Source organism: Peromyscus leucopus, chromosome 12 (genome assembly GCF_004664715.2).
Source record: "Peromyscus leucopus breed LL Stock chromosome 12, UCI_PerLeu_2.1, whole genome shotgun sequence".
Taxonomy (NCBI): Eukaryota; Metazoa; Chordata; class Mammalia; order Rodentia; family Cricetidae; genus Peromyscus; species Peromyscus leucopus.
In genome coordinates this window covers 38,233,756-38,254,675 of record NC_051073.1, presented here as the reverse complement: position 1 = coordinate 38,254,675, position 20,920 = coordinate 38,233,756, and the positions used below count along the sequence as shown (strand labels likewise).

The following is a 20,920-nucleotide window of genomic DNA, read 5'->3' as shown; positions in this document are numbered from 1 at the left end:
CTATTGCCAGTGATCAATTTCTTCCAGCAAAGTCTGCACATCCTAAAAGTTCTGTGAGCTTTCCAAAAACAGCAGCTGGGAACAAAGATTCAAACATGACCCCATAGTAAAAATTTCCCATTCAAACCAAAGCATTCCAGCCCTGGTCCCCATTTGCTGATGTTCCCCACTTGATAAAAAGAGTATTTTGCATAACTTTAAAAGTCTCATTGTTTTAATCAGTCCCAGTACTGGCCAAAAGTCCAAAATCTCAATGTAGATTCTTAACTAATGATGGACACAAGGTCACTTCTTAATCATGACCCTGCCCCAATAAATAAAATTTTTAAAAATTTTCTACTTCTATCATGCAATGACACAGAGTAATCATTCTCATTCCAAAGAGAAGAAAAGGAGCGAAGATGACACATTGGACCAAAGCAAGAACAATATCCAACAGGGCTAACACCAAATCCTGCAAATCCATGTGCAGCCCATGAGACCTGGAAAGGAATCATGTCAGCTGCAAAGGGCTTGGAAGCCTTCTCTCTGCAACTCTGCTGCCTGAAGCACACACACTCACTGTGCTATGCCAATTTGATTCCATGTGTGCAGCTGTCCTCAGCAGATATCTCGTGGTACTGACACCTCCTACTCACTGGGGTATCAATCGCTTTGCCTTCATAGTTTCATACCAAGTGCTCTCAGAACCTCTTTGCATGGATTCTGAGCCTGACACACATTATCTGGACAGAGATGCTTGCCGTGATCAACCTCCTCAGTTTTGCAACTTTCACTCCATCAATGGTAGTACCACAAGGATGATGCTGGCAAGTCCTGCTACCAGCATTAGATGTATTCTGCACCCTTTGCATGACAATTGTATTAGCTTCTTAGGTGCTGAGGAAGCACTCTGCTAGGCAGTTGCTTATCCGGATCAAGAAACTATTTTCTAATTGTGAGTTAGGCTCTCTGGATTCATACATATTTGTATTTTCATAAAATTGTCTTTGATGGGTAGAGTTTTTCTCCCCTTAAGGCACCTTTCTTAGTGTCCCAGTGCAAAGGACCACGTTTTCACTTTAATGAAACTAACTCCTTTATCAAATACAGATGCTACATACACACCCTTTCTGTTTAAAAGTTCAATATTATTAGCACACTTTCCTTACCATAGTCATATTTTATATCTCTTTTTACTGATTATTACTCTCTGTCCCCCTCCCCTCTGCCCCCTCTAACTGTAGATCTTAGTGAGAACAGTGATAAATAACCACAACACAACCTGAACATTGTCCTCACTTAAAATTTCTGCTATGGAACATATTAGGCAGTACCTTTCAATTCAATCTCAATCCAGTTTGTCAAGGTATCACAAGATTCTTTGCCACAGTATACCCTGTCCTCTAGGTCATCCTTACGAAGCTGTGTAACATTATGAGACAGGCTTAAAGGTCCAATATCTTTTCACTACCTCCTGACATTTCAAACTCCCATTAGAATGGCCTATTAAGCTCTGCTTATCTTCTCTCCAAAATTTCAAACTACTCCATGCTCCTGCTGCAAAGGACTTCCAAAGACCTAAAACAACAAGGTCAGAACAATCACAGTAATAACACTGCCTAGTGCCAATCTTTTGTCTGAGTTGCTTTGTGTAAAAGGCAAAGCATAGATTAAGGTTTGCATTTCCTAGAGAATGCAGTCCCTTAATCTTAAACTTAAAACAGTGGGTACATTGTATACACACTCAGGAAGCAGAGCAAAGTACGAAGTGGATGGGGCTATAGAATTCAAGGCATGCTTGTTCTCACCCACCTCCTTCAGCAGAGACACCAAATGGGTTCTAAGTATCCAACATGAGAACCAATGGGGCCTTTTCACTTTCACTATAACAGTTTTGTTCCTTTTCCATTCAAAATTTTTGTAAATAGTATAGTCATGTTTTCAAATATTCTGCATTGTGGTATTTAAAACTGATACTGTTCAACTTGTATCCCTCTTTTTCATGTTGCTTCAACATCCAGATGGATTATAAACAGTCATGGCAAAAATATTCCTTAATGATGCTGTTGATTTCATGTGGCTTAAGACATATAGTACAGTGCATCTGTTCACCTTACTCCTAATGAGATGCTTTGGAGATTTGGCTAGAAGGTACACCCAGATGTCTGATTCAGAGCCAAAGAAATATGTGAAAACAAAAGGTAGGCACAGGCAGCAAAAAGAGCAAAATTTGAAGGAATTTAAAAATATCTTATGTTCCATGAAAAAAAAATGCTTATTTTTTTTTCATGATTTTTCAATACTTTAACCATGAGAACTTTCAGTGTATGTAAAGTAAATATTTATCACTTTCAGATTTTCTTAAATCTCAAGAAATACCCCACTTAATTGCTTGGGTGTTATTCCTTGTCACATGTTGCATAAATATTATTTACCTATGTACTGGTAACATAATTATAGATATTTAAATGATTTGAATATACATTCCTCAAGAATTGTTTTAAAGGCAAAAATAGCTTTTAAACAAATCACTTGGCAAGCCTATGGTTGCATTAAAATTTAAAAATAAACTCAAATATATTTAATATGAATCTTAAAAAACCAAAGTTTGTCAATCTAAAGATGAAATTAATGAAATAACTTTCACAGTGAGTATGACTTCCAATTCAACAAATAACAGGGATTAACTTTTAAAGACCTTTTACCTATTTTATAATCATATTACTAGGACAGCCATTAACAGTCTAAATTTTTATTTTTTATGTAACAGTTGGTAAAATTTCAATATTATGCAAAACCAGGATCAAATATTATGATGCATTGCAAAAGAGAGAAATAGGTAGTAAAACAAACTTTGAATTTATAATGGTTATCATTTTATGACTTTTTTCAGAGCACCCAAAACTTCCTTATTTCTTAAGCTGTAAATAAAAGGGTTTAGCAAAGGAATCACAACTGTGTAAAACAGTGAATATATTTTATCCTGGTTTTTACCTGCTGCAGAACCAGGACTCATATACATGAAGAGGAGAGTGCCATAGAACAAAGAGACAGAAAGCAAGTGGGCACTGCATGTGAAGAAGGCTTTCTTTCTGCCCTTCTTAGACTTCATGTTCAGGACAGCAAATAGGACACGGGCATAAGAGACTACAATGGTCACAGAGGTGCTGATTTGTATGGAAGAAGCACAAATAAAAACAATCAATGCATTAAGAGATGGATCAGTGCAAGAGATTGTATAGAGTGGCAAGATTTCACAGTAGAAGTGTTCAATTACATTGGACTTACAGAAAGTTAATCTGAATAATAACCCTACATTAAGTCCACAGTTTACGAAACCAATTATATATGACATACTTATTAACACAGTGCAGAGTCTTTTGGACATCACAACTGCATAGTGCAGAGGGTTGCATATGGCTACATAGCGGTCATAGGCCATTGCTACCAATAGGAAAATTTCAGCAGTTGCACTGATACAAAAAAAGTAATATTGGGCAAAACATTCACCCAGAGATATCATGTCATTCTTATTTAAAAATGTCATAAGTATTTTGGGGGTCACTGTGGTTGAAATACAGCCATCAGCAAAGGCTAAATTTCCAAGGAAAAGGTACATGGGAGTGTGAAGGTGGGGATCCTTCCAGATGAGAAAGATTAAACCAAGGTTGCCCACCATGGTGGTGACATAAATGAAGAAGAACACCAGGAAGAGGGGACTTGCAGCTCTAGACGATCTGTTATTCCTCTGAGAACAAACTCAGTCAGCAGGGTCCTGTTTCCTTCCATCACACCTCCTCAGGCTGCTCACTGCAAAGAGAGATGAAACATGGCCAACACTCAGTGAGAATAGGATCATATTATAGCTCACATTGTACATGCCAAAATCTCCTTAATAAATAGGAACACAGTGTACTGTTACTGCTTCTGAAGCCTCCCTGAAATAGGAAACATTTGCTGAACAATTTTGATGTATACTTTTTAAACATGCAATTATCTGAAAAGTAACTGAGAAAGCACGATCATAAACATGATTTACCTGGTATTATGCACATTACCCTAAATAATACTTTCAATCTAATACATGCTAAGATCATGTTTAACTTAAATATATTTGTAATATATAATTTTTATACAAAAATTAGAATGATGAAAATTCAAAATGCACTAAAATATTTTCAATATAAGCTCAAACTGAGAGTCTCACTGTATGAAGTACTGCTTTGCATAATGGTACTTTCACTTTGGTTTACAATAGATTTTGAACATGCTGACTTTCTCCAGTTTTCTCTCCCCTCTCTGATGGTTCCCAACACCTTCTCAAATGGCCTCGTCCTACTGTCATTTCATATATATCTTTCAGTTATTCTTATGTGAGAGGAGAGTAGACTGTGCTTTTGGTATTGACTGTATCTGTATATCTATCATTCTAAGACATAAACAGGTCAATTAATAATATGATAATGTATATTTCTGCCCTTCTATCCCTATCTATCTATGCTACCTGATTATACATTTGTAAGAACAACCACAAATTTTGAATACAAAATTTCATGGGTTTTTTCCCAAAATACATGTAAAGAAGCTTTTATTCATTTCCTCATGGGATTAAAGACAACAGAATCAAAATATTAAAATTTTTAGATTATAACAAACAACCTGTTACTCATATGTCAATCCACGATGTTAAAATCACTTTCTTTTTCAGTTAAAACCCATATACAAATGAGTGTACACATTTTTTACATATTAATGATAGATTTGATTGATAAAATTTAACAAGCCTGTGTTGAAATTTATCCCATAAATTGAGAATGTCTTTTAATACTTGAATTTTTCCATGGTTTTAAAAAGATTTTAACAATGTCACAATACTTCCTGAGCCTTTAATTTCCATGATGGAGATTGTGAAATTAAAGGTGCTGTTTAACATTATGAAACATATTACCACAGAAAGAGTTGTCAATGTCTCCAAAATCTGCATTCAGCATAAGCGATAAACACTATGGAATTAAGTAGGTAAGACATGAAACTGCCTGATTTACAGTGACCACAGAAATAACACACAAGGCATAATATTTCATCAAGCCATGTGTTCCCACAAGTGTAACCAATCAGTAGAGTGGTGCCAGATCCTGGAATACAGCAGGGAGAGCATTCAAGTTGGTACCACGTTACTATGTTTCTGTACAGATAAACATGCACAATTTGGGTCAAGAGACAGATTATGTATTCACATCGATGTATCATTGATCTAAAATTGGAACTGATCACTAGAATGTCAGGTTTCAGTGTCTAATTATCCAATGCATGGAATAGCCATGGACTATCAAGACAAGTCCAGCCCAATGAGTTTACTACCAACATGAACTTTTACTTTTTGAATCTTAGTACTAAACACAATTAGCTAGCATTTACATTCCCAAATCTGTGATTTGAAGAAACTTTTTTTCTCAAATCATCTACTTTATTTTTTAAATGAGTGGGAAAAGAGATCTTTTTAAAGGTACAGACAAGAAATCATCTTGAAACAATGAAAATATATAGAACTGAAATATTGTACAGAATATTTTTTTGCTAGTTGCACAAGGGACTTTTTGCTAGTTGTTCCAACTAAATAGAAAAATTATTCTGTGGAATTTCTTCACCTCTATATTTACTGGAAATATGATGGAAAAATGTACATAGAGATTTATTGGCTGGTGAAACACAATAGTAAGCTAGTATGCTTGTGAAATTTATTGAATGTTCCACTGTCAAATCTCAAAAAGCATAAGGTGACCTTTATTTTATATTTCCCAAGCATTTAACATGAAACAGATGCTGTGGTGGTTGTGGGCTCTTCCTTTCTTCATATTCCCAGAATTCCCAAGGAATCAAATAACCAGGAGGAAGGAGGCATAGATGCCCTAAGAAACCACACAGTCCTGTAACTCCAGGAACAGGAAATTCATCTTGACTATGGAAATTTCTAAAGTAAACGTCAGAAAAGGTAATTTTATTCAATAAGAATCAAAGCATAGCAGTTCCATGTGGACACTTACAAATTTACATGCGTGAGTAAAATTATTTGGTATATAAAGCCATAGTTGTGAGTCAGCAGGGAATTAGAGAAAGTGGACAAAATAACAAAATATTTCATTTAGCTTTTTAGGACTGCTGTATGTCACATTTGTTAGAAAATTTCCTTTAAAAATGATTACACTTTATTTCTATAGAGATATTCACACATCCTGATAAACTTCTTTTGATAAAATTGTGAACTATTAAGATGAAAATGAAATAAATTTTCTCACCAAATTACTACGAAAATAGTTGCAGGCATAGATGCCATGAAGCTTAAATCTCCATGAAGATACTTAAGCTTCAGGAACAAGAGTGTCAGTGACAGCTGTCTTTCTCATGTCCCTTTTCTTTAACAAAGTAGATTGTAGGGGGTATTTATTTCTTGTCATCTTCAATCCTATTTTTAAATTCAATACTAAAACTCCCTCAATGCTACCAAAAGCTCCCTATAGGATAATGCCAATCTGCTGGGCATTGCTTATTATTCAGTCAATTATTACTAACAAGCCTATTGTAACTGGTCTTATACAGGCTGGCTCGCTCACTTCCTAAAACCCAAATATTAAAGGTCAGTTATAAATAAGTGCATTCATTCCACTGACAATCTTTAGATATATTAGATGCAATGGACTTACCATCTTTATCAATCTTCAATCAATAATCTTATTATAATGTTTAAAAAATAATTTATTAACACATATATACCAGTATGGTATTATTCACCTTTATAACAATTCTCAAGTATTCTCATAGCATTTTCATATTAAACTAGCATTTCCTAATTCAGATTCAATCAATAGTGAAATAAATTCACACCTTCTTCCACTGAGAATAAATTTTATTGAATCATATGATATTTCCAGTATGAATGCATTTCTCACATATAAAATCAACAAATTTAATGTGGCTTACTTTAATCAAATACCAGAAAAATTTTACAGGCAATGAAAATAATGTAAAAACATACAGGTAACAAATTTTTTCAGTCACGCTGATTACAGGTGAGTACTGATAGCATTTTCATGAATACATCTCACTCCTTTTACCCATTCACACCTTTCCATTTGTGTGTACAATATTATTATATACTGGTAAAACAAAATTATATGAATATACATATACTTTCATAACAAAATAAATGAAATGTTTTCTAATCTCTTAACTTGAAAATTCATGAGCTTATCGTCCCACATTATAAAGGGTTCTTGAAAAGATTTATTCATCTAAGGCTCAGAGAACATAGCAGGAGAAAGGGGAGATATTTCTAAGAATAAGAACATCAAGGAGTTTGCTGTGAGGCTGTGTCTCCTAGCAATAACAGAAGCAATATCCATGTATTCTCCCCATCATTGGCAACTAAATGTGAGCTGAGTAAGAATGACTGCAACGAACATGCCAAGCAAGATGCAGAAAAGTCCATGAGACCTCAGCCCTACACAAAAAAGTGTAGGCTACTGAGGTGAGCTGAGAGCAGAGATGTAGTCTTCTCCAGTGAAGAGCACACCAATTGGTTGCCAAGTGCCAAAGGGTTAGCCCTTACAACACACATACAAGACAGGCACAACCCACACCAGTTGGGAGAACAGGTAAGTGACTGGCCTCCCAGCTGAACTGCCCCAACCTACAGACCTTAAGCCCCAAGGCACATTCTATTCCCCTCCTGTAGTCAGAGTTTTCCTGTCTTAACTGTTGAGTCCCAAATAACCATTCAGAGACTTAATATTAAATGCAAACACTCAGCCAATAGCTCATGCTTGTTACTAACTAGCCCTTACAACTTATCTCATTTCTATTAATCTATATGCTGCCCTAAGGCTTGTGGATTTTACCTCTAGCCTGTTTTGTATGTCCGATTCATTCTGCATCTGGCTACAGACTTCTCTGACTCAGGTCTTCTCTATCCCAGCGTCCTTAGTTGTGTTGTCCTGCCTGTACTTCCAGCCTGGATACCAGCCAATCAGTTTTTTATTGACAATGAGAGAAATAAATATTTACAGTGTACAATAATTGCATTTTCCTTTTGTCTAATTAAAAAAAATTTTAATTTTAACATAGTAAAATTATATACAACAAAAACGGTTAGCAAGTAAGAATCACAGTCTCAACAACCAATCTATTTGCACTTTGCAAACTGAGAGAAAATATTTATCTATCCTATCTTTGTGAGTCCTAAGTTTTTTGGGTTTTATTGGGGGGGGTGTTTGTTTGTTTGTTTCTTCTTTTTTTATTTTTATAATTTAATTAAATTTTACATATCAACCACAAATTCTCTTGTTCTCCCCTTCCCCACCTCCTGCCTTCCCCCTAGCCCTGTCCCATTCCTATCTCCTCCAGTGCAAAGACTCCCCTGGATATTGAGTTCAACCTGTAGATTCAGTCCAGGCAGGGCCAGTCCCCTCCTCCCCAGCTGAGCCAACTGTCCGTGTATAGGCCCCAGGTTTCAAACAGCCAATTCATGCACTGAGCACAGGACCTGGTCCCAACACCTGGATGCCTCCCAAACAGATCAAGCCAATCAACTGTCTCACCCATTCAGAGGACCTGAACCAGTTGGGGGCCCCTCAGCCATTGGTTCTTGGTTCTCTCTGTTCTTGATGCAACTTGGATATCCCGCTCCCACAGGCTCTCTTTCCCTCAATCCTCACCCTTCATTACCCACACTCATGTCCAGGCTGTTCATGTAGATCTCAGCCATTTCTCCTTCGTTGGGTGATCCCTGTATCTTTCTTGGGGTCCTGTTTTCCAGGTAGCCTCCCTGGTGATGTGAGTAGCAGTCCAGTCATCATTGTTCCACATCTAGTATCCTCCTATGAGTGAGTACATACCATATTTGTCTTTCTGAGTCTGGGATACCTCACTCAGGATGATTTTTTTCTAGATCCATCCATTTGCCTGCAAACCTCATGATGTCATTGTTTTTCTCTGCTGAGTAGTATTCCATTGTGTATTATGTAGCACATTTTATTTATCCATTCTTCAGTTGAAGGGCATCTAGGTTGTTTCCAGATTTTGGCTATCACAAACATTGCTGATATGAACATAGCTGAGCAAGTGCTCTTGTGGTATGATTGAGCATTCCTTGGGTATATGCCCAAGAGTGGTATAGCTGGATCTTGGGGGAGATTGATTCCCAATTTTCTAAGAAAGCGCCATATTGATTTCCAAAGTGGTTGTACAAGCTTGCATTCCCACCAGCAGTGGAGGAGAGTTCCCTAGCTCCACATCCTCTCCAGCATAAGGTGTCTTCTGTGTTTTTGATCTTAGCCATTCTGACAGGTATAAGGTGGTATCTCAGAGTCATTTTGATTTGCATTTCCCTGATGATTAGGGATTTTGAGCAATTCCTTAAATGTCTTTCAGCCATTTGAGCTTCCTTCGTTGAGAGTTCTCTGTTTAGTTTAATAGCCCATTTCTTAATTGGACTGTTGGACATTTTGATGTCTAATTTCTTGAGTTCCTTATATATTCTGGATATCAGTCCTCTGTCAGATGTGGGGTTGGTGAAGACCTTTTCCCATTCTCTAGGCTGTTGCTTTGCCTTGTTGAGCATATCCTTTGCTCTACAAAAGCTTCTCAGTTTCAGGAGGTCCAATTGATTGATTGTTTCTCTCAGTGTCTGTGCTACTGGTGTTATATTTAGGAAGTTATCTCCTATGCCAATGTGTTCAAGACTACTTCCTACTTTCTCTTCTAGCAGGTTCAGAGTAGCTGGATTTATGTTGAGGTCCATGATCCACTAGGACTTAAGTTTTATGCACAGTGACAGATATGGATCTATTTGCAGCCTTCTATATGTTGATATCCAGTTATGCCAGCACCATTTGTTGAAAATGCTTTCTTTTTTCCATTGTACACTTTTGGCTTCTTTGTCAAAAATTATATGTTCATAGGTGTGTGGGTTAATGTCAGGGTGTTCAATTCAATTCCATTGGTCCACATGTCAGCTTTTATGCTAATACCAAGCTTTTTTTTAATGTAGCTCTATAGTAGAGCTTGAACTCAGGGATCATGATGCTACCAGAGGTTGTTTTATTGTACAGGATTCTTTTGGCTATCCTGCGTTTTTTGTTTTTGCATATGAAGTTGAGTATTATTCTTTCCAGGTCTGTGAAGAATTGTGTTGGTATTTTAATGGGGATTGGATTGAATCTGTAGATTGCTTTTGGTAAAATTGCCATTTTACTATGTTGGTCCTGCCAATCCATGAGCATGGGAGATCTTTCCATTTTCTGACATCTTCAATTTCTTTTTTAAGGGACTTAAATTTCTTGTCTTATAGGTCCTTCACTTGCTTGGTTAGTGTTACCCCAAGGTATTTTATGTCATTTGTGGCTATTGTAAAGGGTGATGTGTCTCTGACTTCCTTCTCAGCTTCTTTGTCCATTGTATAGAGGAGGGCTACTGATTTTTTTTGAGTTGATCTTGTATCTTGCTATATTGCTGAAGGTGTTTATAAGGTTTATCAGTTCCTGGGTGGAATCTTTGAGGTCACTCAAGTATACTATCATGTCATCTGCAAATAGGGAAAGCTTGACTTCTTCCTTTCCAACTTGTATCCCGTTAATCTCCTTATGTTGTCTTATTGCTCTGGCTAGAACTTCAAGTACTATATTGAATACGTATGGGGAGAGCAGACAGCCTTGCCTCATTCCTGATTTTAGTGGAATTGCTTTGAGTTTCTCTCCATTTAATTTGATGTTGGCTGTTGGCTTGCTGTAAATTGCCTTTATTATGTTTAGATATGTTACCTATATTCCTGATCGTTCCAAGACTTTTATCATGAAGGGGTGTTGGATTTTGTCAAATGCCTTTTCTGCATCTAGTGAGATGATCATGTGGTTTTTTTCTTTGAGTTTGTTTATATGGTGTATTACATTGATGGACTTTCGTATGTTGAACCACACTTGCATCCCTGGAATGAAGCCTACTTGATCACGGTGTATAATTGTTTTGATGTGTTTTTGGAGTCTGTTTGCCAGTATTTTATTGAGTATTTTTGCATCAATGTTCATGAGGGAGATCGGTCTGTAGTTCTCTTTCTTTGTTGTATCCTTGTTTGGTTTGGGAATCAGGGTTATTGTAGCCTCATAGAAGGAGTTTGATAATGTCCATTCTGTTTCTATTATGTGGAACAATTTAGAGAGTATTGGTATTAACTCTTCTTTGAAGATCTGGTAGAATTCTGTGCTGAAACCATCTGGTCCTGAGCTTTTTTTGATTGCGAGACTTTTAATGACTGTTTCTATTTCCTTTGGGGTTATTGGACTATTTAAATAGTTTATCTGGTCTTGATTTAACTTAGGTACATGGTACCTATCCAGAAAATTGTCCATTTCTTTTAGGTTTTCCAGTTTTGTGGAGTAGAGGTTTTTGAAATATTAGCTGATAATTCTCTGGATTTCCTCAATGTCTGTTGTTATATCCCCCTTTTCATTTCTGATTTTGTTGATTTGGATTCTCTCTCTCTGTCTTTTGGTTAGTTTGGATAAAGGCTTGTCATCTTGTTGATTTTCTCAAAGAACTAACTCTTTGTTTCATTAATTTTTTATATTATTCTCTTAGTTTCTATTTTATTGATTTCACCTCTCACTCTGATAATTTCCTGGCATCTATTCTTCCTGGGAGACTTTGCTTCTTCTTGTTCTAGAGCTTTCAGGTGTGCTGTTAAGTCACTAGTGTGAGATTTCGCCAACTTCTTTATGTGGGCATTTAGTGCTATGAATTTCCCTCTTAGCACTGCTTTCATAGTGTCCCACATGTTTGGGTATGTGGTATCTTCATTTTCGCTGATCTCTAGGAAGTCTTTAATTTCTTTCTTTATTTCTTCCTTAACCCATTGGTCATTTAGTTGAGCATTATTAAGTTTCCATGAGATTGTAGGTTTTCTGTAGTTTTTGTTGTTGTTGAAATCTAACTTTAAACCATGGTGGTCTGATAGAATGCAGGAGGTTATTTCAATTGTTTTGTATCTGTTGAGATTTGCTTTGTGGCCAAATATGTGGTTGATTTTAGAGAAGGTCCATGGGGTGCTGAGCAGAAGGTATATTCTTTGTTGTTAGGATGGAATGTTCTGTAGATATCGATTAGGTCCATTTGGGTCATTACATCAGTTAAGTCCTTTATTTCTCTGTTAAGTTTCGATTTGGGAGATCTGTCCAGTGGTGAAAGTGGGGTGTTTGAGATCTCCCACAATTAATGTGTGGGGTTTTATATGTGGTTTAAGCTTTAGTAATGTTTCTTTTACATATGTGGGTGCCCTTGTATTTGGGGCATAAATGTTCAGAATTGAAACTTCACCTTGGTGGATCTTTCCTGTGATGAGTATGTAATGCCCTTCTTGATCTCTTTTGATTGATTTTAGTTTGAAATCTATTTTGCTGGATATCAGGATGGCTACACCTGCTTTTTTCTTAAGACCATTTGATTGGAAAGTCTTTTCCAGCCTTTTATTCTTAGGTAGTGTCTATCTTTCAATTTGAGATATGTTTCTTGTATGCAGCAGAAAAATGGGTCCTGCTTTTGTATCCATTCTGTAAGCCTATGTCTTTTTATAGGTGAATTAAATCCATTGATATTAAGGGATGTCAATGACCAGTGATTGTTCATTCCTGTTATTTTTTGGTGGTAGTGTGTGTGTAGCTCTCTTCTTTGGGGTTTACTGTTGTGGTGTTATCTATTGCCTGTGTTTTCAAGGGTGTATCTGACTTCCTTAGGTTGGAATTTTCCTTCTAGTGCTTTCTGTAGGGCTGGGTTTGTGGATAAGTATTGCTTAAATCTGTCTTTGTCTTGGAATGTCTTGTTCATTCCGTCTATGATGATTGAAAGTTTTGCTGGGTATATTTGTCTGGGCTGGCATCCATGGTCTCTTAGTGTCTGCATTACATCAGTCCAGGTCCTTCTGGCTTTCAAAGTCTCCATTGAGAAATCGGGTGTTATTCTGATGGGTTTGCCTTTATAGATCACTTGGCCTTTTTCCTTTGCTGCTCTTAATATTCTTTCTTTATTCTGTATGTTTAGTTGTTTAATTATTATGTGGCAATGGGACTTATTTTGGGGGTCTAGTCTGTTTGGTGTTCTATAGGCTTCTTGTATCTTCATAGGCATTTCCTTCTTTAAGTTGGAAAAGTTTTCCTCTATGATCTTGTTGAATTATATTTTCTGTGCCTTTGAAGTTGGTATTCTTCTCCTTCTTCTATCCCTATTATCATAGGTTTGAGTCTTTTCATGGTGTCCCAAATTTCTTGACATTTTGTTGCATAATATTTTTGGCGTTAGTTTTTTCTTTGACTGATGAAATCATCTCTTCTATCTGTATCCTCAACGCCAGAGATCCTCTCTTCCATCTCTTGATTCTGTTGGTTATACTTGCATCTGAATTTCCGATCGTTTACTTAGATTTTCTATTTCCAGCATTCCCTCTGTTTGTGTCATGTGTGCTGAGTCTTGAGCTCCATTGTGGAGTGAGTCAGCTCAACAGCAGCACCATGGTGAGTGAGGGGCTGCTCTCACAGATGGGAGGAGCACTGGGCCAAGATGAGTGAGGGGCCACTGTCCCCAGGTGGGAAAGAATGGCTAGCCATAGTGAGTGAGGGCTGCTGTCCGTGCAGTGAGGAGTGCCTAGTATTGGTGAGTGCAGTGCCGCTGTCCCCAGATTAGGTGGAGCTGGTTTGGTGGATCCTTCCCTGGCTAGGATGGAGCAAGCTTCCAGGCACAGAGTTCAGCATGTTCTGCTGGTTCTGCTAGTCCGGCATGATCCTATGTTGTCCGTGTAAGTCACTGGGTGGGGTTGTCAGCTTCTGAATAACTGTACTGCCTGGCTGTATCTGCACAGAGCATTGGGAGCAGATCTGTACTGAGAACTATCCTTGTTTTTACCGTCACTGTGAAATTCTAGTGCCTTTAGTACCTATATTGTCAAATGTGGAGAAATACCACCAGATTTGCCCACTTGGAGGGTGCTGTGCTTGGAAGAGGAACAGGAAGTGTCTGGAGATGGGTGGATTTTACAACACTACCAATCCCCGATTAGGGTCAGTCTGACATAGTGTGGAAGGACAAACTGAGAAGGATTTGCTCTCTAAGTCATTTGATCTCTGCTCACCCAGTAGAGTAACTTTGAATGTTCTGAAATGCAACTGAGTAGTCTAGCTAATGAGGGACTCTGGAAGGCTTAGCAGTCAGGAGCACCAGTAGGGAGGTAGCTTACAGGTTCTTTCCAGGATTCTCCTCTTTTTCTGCTGTAGGGAGTGAGTGGTAAGGAAAGTCCACAAGCCATGACATGGTGAGTGTGAGGACACTGTCCCCAGACCAGAAAGAGCAGGTTGGCTGAGCTGTCAGAGCTTCTTGGACTGGGATGGACCATGAGCCAGACTGAAGTCTGTTGCTTCTCTGGTAACCTGGGTAGTGGCCTTGTCTCTGAGCTTTGTTGAGTATGGGTTCCCTGGGGAGGGGAGGCTCTGCCATCCTGGCATGGGAGACTACAGCTTGTAATATCACCACATCATGCTATGTAATTGAGGATAGCTTTGAATACTAATCCTGCCTCTGCTGCTCAGTTCTAGGTACATAGTCCTGCAAACTTACCAGTTTGAATAATAGAATGTGCACAAAAAGGACCCTGGGCTTTGAATGAGGAACAGGATGTGCTCTAGGAGAGTAGAAGAATGTTTACTAAAATGCATACTTTCTTGACTAGGGCCCTGTCTGCTGGGCTGGAAGGGCAGAGCTGGAAGAACTATGCTTTCTGAATTGTTTGATCTCTGATCACCCAGTAGGGAAGCTGTTAATATTTTGAGGCCCAGCTGGGTAGCTCTAGCAAATAAGGGACTCTGGGAAGGCTTAACAATCAGGAGTCTAGTGGCAGGTAGCTTGCAGATTCTTTCCAGGATTCTCCTCTGCTTCTGCTGTAGTGAGTTGTAAGGAAGACCACAAGCTATGCCATGGTGGGTGTAGGGTGTTCAGAGCAGGTCTGCTGAGCTGTCATTTCTGCTGGAATTCGCATGGACCATGAAGCAGACTGTGCTTCTGGTGGACCATACGGTGCCTGTGGCAGTTGTCCTTGTCCTCTGAGCCTGCTTGTGGATGGATTTCCTTGGGACTGGGAGACTCTGCAGCCCTGGTGTGAGAGGATATGATGCTTGTAGTATCACTGTCCAGTGTGCACACATGGGCATGCTTTTGGTGTGCTGTGATAAGACAGGTTGGAAAACTGCAGGTCTGGTATCTAGAAGTTCTGACCATTGCACTTCTCTTTCATGTTTGTCTTATAAGTGATATCAATAATTTAGAATCTGGTAGAAAGATGGAGATGTGGACCATCTTTCACCAAGACATGATTAAAATGCTTCTAACTTTCTGCCACCACCAGCCACAATGGTGTTTTTCAGTGAAATTTCATTCTAGAGGATAAAAGGGGTTTCTGAGCTTCAGAGGTTTATCAGGTGTGCATGGTGTTGGGTGGGTGGCTAGAGCAGAATCAACATCTCAGGCCATAATCCATGTGACAGGAAGCATTCATAAGTACTAAGAAGTCTTTGTTTCATGATTTGGGAGCTGATTGGTGGCTCAAAAGAAGGCCTGCTATGTGCCCACTTACTCTGTCCAACTGGTTGATTCACTTTTCTAATTTATATGTCATACACAGAAATGAATATGAGCTGCTGAGTCATTTGGTATTTCTTCTAGTTACATGATTTCAGGGCAGGCCACTTTGTGTCCAAGAGCAAGCAAAAGAGTCAGACACACCCTAATATACAGTTAGGAGTTCTTCAAAAGCTCCAAGCTAAGCAACATAGCATATATGGATAGGACTGGCCACAGATCATGAGGCACCATGATTGCTCCCTCAGGCTCTGTGAGCCACTGTGATCCTGCTTAGTTGATTCTGTGGGCTTTGTTCTCCTTGTGTCCTTGACTCTTCTGGCTCCTACAATCCTCCTCTCCCATCTTGAGCAGGGTTCCCAGAACTCCAGCTAGTGTTTTATTAGGATCTTTGCATCTGCACCACTTAGCTGCTCGAAGAAGCTCCTCTGATGACAACTGGGTAGGCATCATTCTCTGATTATAGTCGAATATAGTTATGAATCATTTCATTGACTTTTTCTTTTTGGGTTGATTGTATTTTGTTCTACCCTAATTCAACTTCCAGTTCCTGTTCATCCAGGATGTTTAGGTCATGGCTCCTTCTTGTGGTCTGAGCTCAAGTTACACTAGTTATTGGTTGGCAATATAAAAGCTTTGAGCTGCCATTGCACCAGCATATCCTGCAGACAGGACCAGTGGGGGTTGAATATTTTGTGGCTGGGTTGGTTTCCCAGTCCCACTACTGGAAGACTTGTGTGGTTCCAGAAAATGGCCAGTTCAGGTTCTGTATTCTCACTTACTTGGAAACCTCACTTTGGTCACACTCAGAGCTTCCAGAAAGTCTCCACTGCAGTAGTTTTCCACATTGCTCCCTAAAATCTCCTGTATTCCAATCAGCTTTCTCTATATTCTCTCCACTGTTCTCTTCCTCACCTGATCATTCCTGGTCCTGCCCCCATTGACCCAAAAATCAATTCTATTGGCCCTTTTTAGGGTGATCTGTGCATCCCTCCCTACAGCTGTCCTCATTATTTAGCACCTCTGCATTTTTGGATTGTACTGTGATTATTGTTTACTTGAAAGCTAATATCCACTTATAAGTGAGTAAATAATCATGGTTGTCTATGTGGTTCTCAGTTGCCACATTCAGGATAATAATGAACTCAGCAAACTAGACATAAAGAAACAAATAATCCAAAATGTGGTATAAATCTAAACACAGAATTTTCAACAGAGAAATATAAAATGGCTGAGAAACACTTAAAGAAATGGTCAACATCTTTAGTCATCAAGGATGTGAAAATAAAAACTATTTTGATATTTGTCTTATACCTGTCAAAATGACTAAGATCAATAACACAAGAAACATATCATGCTGGCATGGAAGTGGAGTAAGGGGAACACTCTCCATTGCTTGTGGGAGTGCAACCTTGTACAGCTTTGAAATCAATATGGTGGTTCTCAGAAAATTGGGAAGTGATCTATATCAAGACCAGCTATATCACTGGGCATATTCCAAGAGATGCTACTGCCATCCAGCCAACCAGAACACTTGTTCATCTATGTTCACATAGCTTTACTCATAATAGACAAAAACTGTGAGAGATTTTTCCTGGTTTGGGTTTTCATAATTTCATAAATTCCTTGAGATGTTGTTTGTTATTTATCCTGTTGTGGATATAATTATTAGTCAGGGATACATTTGAACTCATGATCCTTATGTATCAGCTCATGAGTACAAGTCCTAGGGTAGATGATGTACCCCTAATGTGTGCTGTTTTGTTAATATGTTTCACATTGTTAGTCTTAAAATGCCTAATAGAAGAAAATATAAAAAACATTAATATCCATGTGTGTATCCAAAGCATCATTTTAATCTTTCTGGTAGAGATGTAATAATGTAGGATAATCAGCAATAAATTGTATGTTTGCTTGGGAGGGGTTTCATGTGCAAAGATGATGTGTGGAGTCAGAAAGAGGAGACGGACATGATCTGAGGGTAAATCAGGATGGCTACCAGCAGTGTTTAAATGAGAAAAGGGCACCTTTTATACTGTATAGTGGTGAGAAAAGGGCTTGTGAGGTTGTGTGTGGCTTGAAATCATGGGTTGAGGAAGCTGCCTTGAAAATAGGCATCAACCATATGTTAATGAAAGGACCACAAGTTCTCTGCACAGATAAGTAGAATGAGGGCTTTAGCAGCTAGGAACTTTCCTCAAGCCCCTGAGGGAATGGAGATCTTTATCTAACTACTGACTTTGGTAAAAGGACTTCTGGGGAGCAGATACTATACCACAAATTTTTAGTGTTGCTATATGGACCTGTTCCCTCATAGTACCCCCAAAGGGAAGGTCTTGATATCTCACTATTTTGCTGTTATAACCATAACCATTTATAATTTCTCTATAGTTATTTAACTGAACTCTTGAACCTTAATTGCCTCAGACTCTGGATCTGAAAAGTAGACATTTCATCCTGGGATCATGTGTGTCTAGTAAATCTCTAACTTTCCTGTTCTTGGTGTAATTAGAAGGACACAATGGAATTTCTGGTTCTGCAGTGGCAGGGATTTTGTCCAAAGGATTATTTTGTTTAGAGAGTCTACCATTTTATACATTTTCATTGTTTACCAACTGCACACAATTTCCAAAGGGAAAGGCGTTAATAGTGAGGATCATTAAAATAAAAGTAAAATATGCTGGAAAAGCATGATTGGTCTGACATATTAAAATGCTGGAAATTTGTCAAGCATAAATGGTCACCATGTGGTCCACACCAATATTTCACAACATAGCTTGACATGCTATGGATATGTACATATTATTTGAAGTTTCATACTTCTTCATGACCCCATTAATTTCCTATTTGGCCCTTCATCTTGAAGTACTGCTTTCAGGAGATTATGCAGAGATGCCAGATAATGTAATGGCAATGAGATTTATTAAAAACAAACAACAAAAAACATTTCTGGTGTGTGTGTGTGTGTGTGTGTGTGTGTGTGTGTAATGTGATTATAGGTTTTTAGACCATGACAGATATGAGAAGACCAGAAGACAACTTTGTGGGACTACTTTTGGTCTTCTCCATATGGTAATCAAGGTCAGGTCCCAGCTTTGCACAGACATTTCTCACTTAGTTGTCTTCACCTTCAAATAAAATTATCTGAAATATTACATCAGTAAAATATTGTCTTCTTTTTCAGATTATAAAACACATTGTCATCTAATGATAGAGGAAAACAGGACAATTTTAATAATGGATCCTATTTGCAAATGGGAAGAATATACTGCTATCTCTTTTTTATTTCTTTTTACTTTTCTTTGGGTTGTATTTGTTTATTTAGAGGTTAAAACTCTTGTTCCTAACACTTTTATCAGAACCACAACCTAATGTCATAGAATTGGTTTTGGTTGGTAAAGTTGGTTGCTGCTAACCTAATGACTGAGTTCAATCTCTGGAAGACTCAAAATACTCCCATAAAATTTTCACTTATTTCTATACTCAGGCTGTGGCATGTGTACACTGTCACACTGGAACATAAATAAATAATTTTAAACCCAAATAAGTGTTCATTTAGGTCACTTGCAGCCAAATGATCCTGGTTTTCACCTCTAGAACTCACATAGGAGATAGATAATAGACACCTTTAAGTTGTCCTCTCATTGCCAAAACACATGATGGCCAGTTATATCCACACAAACATAGTTCAAACACTTTATTTATTTATTTATTTTTGGTTTTTTTGAGACAGGCTTTCTCTGTAGCTTTGGAGCCTGTCTGGACTTGCTGTATAGACAGGCTGCCTCAAACTCACAGAGATCTGCTGCTCTGCCTCCAGAGTGCTGGATTAAAGGCATGTGCTCCATCATCCGGCTATTCAAACATTTTTTTTTTTTTTGGTTTTTCGAGACAGAGTTTCTCTGTGTAGCTTTGCGCCTTTCCTGGAACTCACTTGGTAGCCAGGCTGGCCTTGAACTCACAGAGATCCGCCTGGCTCTGCCTCCCGAGTGCTGGGATTAAAGGCGTGCGCCAACACCGCCCGGCTCAAACATTTTTAAATGTATGAAATTAACAGAGTTAATAACCTAGTTATTGAGAAAATATGGACTGATTTGCCAGTTTACATTTTTATTACAGAATTTCAGGGGATACCACTGTTCATTAGAACATTGATGGTTTCTTTTAAAATCTTATTTTATCCTTTAATTCTCTGATTTAAAGATGATCATTTAAAAACACATCTCAGCTGGGCTTAGAGGTACATGCCTGTGATTTCAGGACTTTCAAGACAGTGGGATTCCAATCTCTCTGAGTTTGAAGTCTGAGAATAGCTTGGTTCAAATACTGAGTTCCAGGACAGCCATGGTTATGTGGAGTAATCCTGTCTCAAAAAACTCCAAAAAGAAATGGTGTATCTTAAGTTATAGATCTTTTCCTATATAATCTGACTGGACACTGACTGGTTTTAACAAATCAGATTTGTTATCTTTTGTTATCTGTACTCTCATCAAGAGAATTATGTTAATTATGCAAATAAGAAGCAAAGTAGAGAGTCCATTCACTGACAGTTAGAAAAGTCATTGAAATCTTTGACAAGCTCTTTTATGACCTTCAAGTGATAGGAGACAGAAGGAGTAAACTTGTAGCATCACCTACATTTTAATGTCATATTTGGGAGCTGGAGAGTACGTTGAATAATCCTGCTCCTCTTGCGTACTCAAGTTTGGTTCCTTGCACCCACATCACATTGCTCAGAACTTTCTGTATTTCTAGGTCCAGGAGATCTGATGCATTCTTTGGCCTGCTAGGGTACCAGATATACATATGGTAAAAAGACAGATATATATGTGATTCCATATTTTAAAAAAGATTTCTTTTGTATATGTTATTTTCAAAGGGAATGAAGTTCAATTTAGATATATACATTTTGCCAGTGTAAATATCAAGAGGTTGCCAGGTACCAATAGAGTTCATAAGAGAGGATCTTATCCCCAGTGCCTGTAGTTAGAGATTGTTGTTGAAGAACAAAAGGACCCATTTCAAGCAAGCCCCTCACCCAGCTTGAAATAGGCCTGAGTTTTGAAATTCTCAGAGCTGCTGACATAGGTCCTACAAACTCAAAAGTACAAAGTCAGGATGTTTGAAGGGCTATTTGGTAGAAACTGATTAATTATAGAGAGCCCCAATGCTGGTGATAGTCTATAAAGTTAGACGAACAACCGGTCAAAACTGCAAAGTAAGATAACATAGAAATTCTGGAAAGCCCTAAATGTGAGCCAATCAGAATTGT

General features: G+C 38.1%; 1 pseudogene; it reads right to left on the bottom strand.

Moving 5' to 3' along the window:
• Window positions 1-2,854: 2,854 nt before the first annotated feature.
• LOC114688959 lies at window positions 2,855-3,771 on the bottom strand (annotated as a pseudogene).
• Between the last annotated feature and the right edge of the window lie 17,149 nt (window positions 3,772-20,920).